Below are 4269 nucleotides of genomic sequence, written 5' to 3' on the forward strand. Positions count from 1 at the left end.
GAGCAGCACCAGCTACCAGAGCATCTGCTAGTCACCCAGCCACAAATTGACTTTGACAACAGCCTTGGGGTTAATTGAGGTCCATTTCATCCTAAATCTTTGAGATAGAGAGACGATGATGGCACGAGTCAGCTCTGGGCACCGGGGACAAACCTGGGGAATAAAGATGTTTAATATATGTTGGACTGAAGACAGCAGTAAGAACTGTGACTGATTCCTCAGTCCCCTTAGCCCAGCACAGCTGAAACCAATTGTAGATTTGCTTAGTTCTGCTTGGACAGTTTTGTACCATGTAGACTGCACTGTGTCCTTTGGGTTTACAGTGAAGAAAATTGGAAGAAAACAAGATATATTAAATCTGGAGATATGTCACCGACGACTTCTTGTGAAAACTGATAATCATTTGGAATGTGTGGTAAATCGTGTTCACCAACAATGCTTGGTAACCAAAATAAAGCATCTCGCTCTCTTAATGTAAAACCCAAGGATATGCAACAAAGACAATTCTGATACTGGTTAAATCTACAAGATCTTTTTGTTTATTATGATGTATTCAAAATGTTAATTCTCCACAAAGCTGAATTGCTGACGGGAAAGGAAATCGTTTTCAGGCGTTTTACAGTGGTTGTCTTAAAATATACTTTCTTTGGACCAGAAGGCAGACATTTCCTTTCCTCTTTTATGCATTCATGTATGATCAATTATGAACTGAAGCGTTAAAATAATGGCATATATATTAGATGAAGAACCCTGTGAGGGGAAAATTAATGTGCAAATGGACTTTTCATAACAACGAGCAAAGATTTAAAGACTATTCCACAGAGTTAAAGAAAAGACATATGTCATCTTCATTCCGGAATATTTTCTATATTTTCTGGGAAGGCGGATTACATATATACTGATACATTAATCACATATTAAAGATATCCGCCCATTGTTTCCCCCCCCCCCCCCCCCCCCCCCTCTCAGAGCCATCAGGAGTGAGAAAGACCTTGATGACTGAGGGCATAGAATGCACAAATATGTCCACTGGATAATAAGTAATACAGCATCCCCCCTATTATAGTGGGAGAGTCATAGGGCTGTATACTTTGGCTGTGTAACTCAATCAAACTTGCGAGCACCACACTGGCCTGTTTCATCCAGATTTACACTTCAGTTTTTAGGCTTTAGACATACAGTGTGGAAACAGGCCCTTCAGCCAGCTGAGTCCATGCCGATCACTCCCCACACACAAGTAACATCCTACACACCAGGGACAATTTGCAATTTTAGCCAAGCCAATTAACCTACAAACCTGTATGTCTTTGGAGAGCAGGAGGAAACCGGAGCAGCCACAAAAAAGCCCACATGGTCACAGGGAGAACCTATAAACTCCATACAAACAGCATTCATAATCAGGATCGAACCCAGCTCTCTGGCGCTGTAAGGCAGCTACTCTACCGCTGCACCACTGTGCTACCCTTTTGAGATCTGAGCCTCTTGCCACATACACTGTCTTTGTCAGACCATCTGGGATCACAGGTCAAACCCAAAGGGTGATAGCAGCGGAAAGCATAGGCTGGTGGCACAAAGGTTCTTCAAAATTCAAATGTCTTTCTCTATTTCCCAGCAGGAAGCCACCCAGATTGGCAGGTGTTTCGTGGGATGGCCTGTACTAGAATGTGGGTACCATAATCAGAGTGGAGGGTGGGAAAGTTTGGGATAGGCAAGAGGTTGCAATACTACAGGGATGGAGAGACTAGGGAAAGGACTTTGGACATGGAGTGAGGTTGGAAATTTCAAGATGTTGGCCTGGGTATGTTCAGGGTGATTTACGAGTATGGTTGCAATTTTTTGGAATAGAAACACCCCGTCTGGGTCTATCATTGGGGAGTAAAACATCTCAGCATAAAATTCCTTGAATTTGTCCTGCCTTAAATTACATAATTGGCAGTATCATTATCTGACAGCACAGGAAGCCCCTTCTAATATCAAAAAATTATACTACTTGACAGATGTCACACAGAACATTTGGCTGAACATAATAGTCGGAAGTAGTCACAAGAGACGCCAGATACTGGAATCTGGCACAAAAAAACAATTTGCTGCAGCAAGCTCCGCGGGTCAAGCAGCATCAGTAGGGGAGGGGGATGGGGGGAGGAATGTTTGATGTTTTGAGTTGAGAATCTGCATAAAGACCGATCTCAGTTAACAGTTAGATGACCTAGAAAAGAAAAATAGGTAAACAAAAGTATTTTTCTGTGAATTACTATTAATGCAACCTTGATAGGCAGACTTTTGAAAATGTATTCCCTGTTTGGTCACTGGTGATCAATAAAACCATTCATTAACAATCCATTCCTACCAAAATGATTTGTATTTAGTTTAGTTAATTTAATTTAGGTTAGTTTGGAGAAACAGCGCGGAAACAGACCCTTCCGCCTGTCCTGCACAAAGACCGCACCTACCAGTAATCCTCGCACACTATCCTACACACGCTAGGAACAATTTACATTATATCAAGCCAATTAACCTACAAACCTGTACCTGTTTGGAGTGTGGGAGGAAACCGGAGATCCCGGCGGAAACCCATGCAGGTCAAGGGGAGAATGTACAAACGTCGTACAGCCAAGTCCCCTTAAGGGGCCGTCCCACTTGGGCAACCCAATTGGCAAGCTTAGAAGAGGTTGAAAAAATGACATGTTGAAGACCTCCTTCGGCTATGTAGAAGACCTGCTTCGACCTCCTTCGACTATGTTGAAGACCAGCTTCGACTAGTTACAACTAACTTTGGGAAAATTGGACACCAAATAGTGGAGAGTGTAGAAGACCTCCTTTGATCTCCTTCGACTATGATGAATATCTACGACTACCTTCGAATACCTGCGACTACCCTCAATTAACTGCGACTAACATGCCGGCCTACTAGTCAAGTCAAGTCAAGTCATGTTTATTTGTCACATACACATACGAGATGTGCAGTGAAATAAAAGTGGCAATGCTCGCGGACTTTTGTGCAAAAAGACAAATAACCAAACAACCAAACAAACTATAAACACAATCATAACACACATATACCTTTACATAATAAATAATGGAAGGAAAAACGTTCAGTTGAGTTAGTCCCTGGTGAGATAGGCGTTTACAGTCCGAATGGCCTCTGGGAAGAAACTTCTTCTCAACCTCTCTGTTCTCACTGCATGGCAACGGAGGCGTTTGCCTGACCGTAGCGGCTGGAACAGTCCGTTGCAGGGGTAGAAGGGGTCTCTCATGATATTGTTGGCTCTGGAGTTGCACCTCCTGATGTATAGTTCAGGGGGGTGAGTGAAGGGGGGTGAGTGAAGTTCCTATAGTGCGTTCGGCCGAACGCACTACTCTCTGCAGAGCCTTCTTGTCCTTTGCAGAGCAATTCCCAAACCAGATGGTAATGTTCCCGGACAAGATGCTTTCCACCGCCGCTGCATAGAAGCATTGGAGGATCCTCGGAGACACTCTGAATTTCCTCAATTGCCTGAGGTGGTAAAGGCGCTGCCTTGCCTTACTCACGTGTGCTGAGGCGTGTGATGCCCATGTCATATCCTTTGAGATGTGGACTCCCAGATATTTAAAACAGTTCACCCTATCCACAGGATCCCCATTTATCCTCAATGGAGTGTACGTCCTCGGATGATGTGCCCTCCTAAAGTCCATGATCAGCTCCTTCGTTTTTTTGATGTTCAAGAGGAGGCTGTTATCCTGGCACCAGAGTGCTAGATCAGCCACCTCCTCCCGGTAGGCCTTCTCGTCGTTGTCTGAGATCAGGCCCACCATCACAGTGTCATCAGCAAACTTACTATGGCCTACTACGACTAAACCTGCGAGTAAAAAAAAGTATAGATTTTTTCCATGGCGACCTTTTTTTACTCACGGGCATTTTTTAACAGATTGAAAAAACTGCCGCGACCTAGCTGAGGCCTTGAGTACACAGAGACCACTCTCAAGCATGAAGGAGAGTTACGAAGACCACCTACAACCTCATGTCGACCATGCTGCGAGTATGAGTCTAGGGCAAACTCACCAGAACTCGCGGATTAGGTCGCCCAAGTCGGACAGGCCCTTCAGTCAGGATCAACCCCGTGTCTCTGCCGCTGTAAGGCAGCAACTCTGCCGCAGTGCCACCTTCAAATGTGTCACTAATAACTGCTGCTGGGTTTTGGCCTTAATAAAGGCAATACAGGTGCACAACCTTTTATCCGGTGTTCCGGAAACCGAAAAACTCCGAAAACCGGCCATTTTTTCCAGATGTCA

Source organism: Leucoraja erinacea, chromosome 1 (genome assembly GCF_028641065.1).
Source record: "Leucoraja erinacea ecotype New England chromosome 1, Leri_hhj_1, whole genome shotgun sequence".
NCBI classification, from domain to species: Eukaryota; Metazoa; Chordata; class Chondrichthyes; order Rajiformes; family Rajidae; genus Leucoraja; species Leucoraja erinaceus.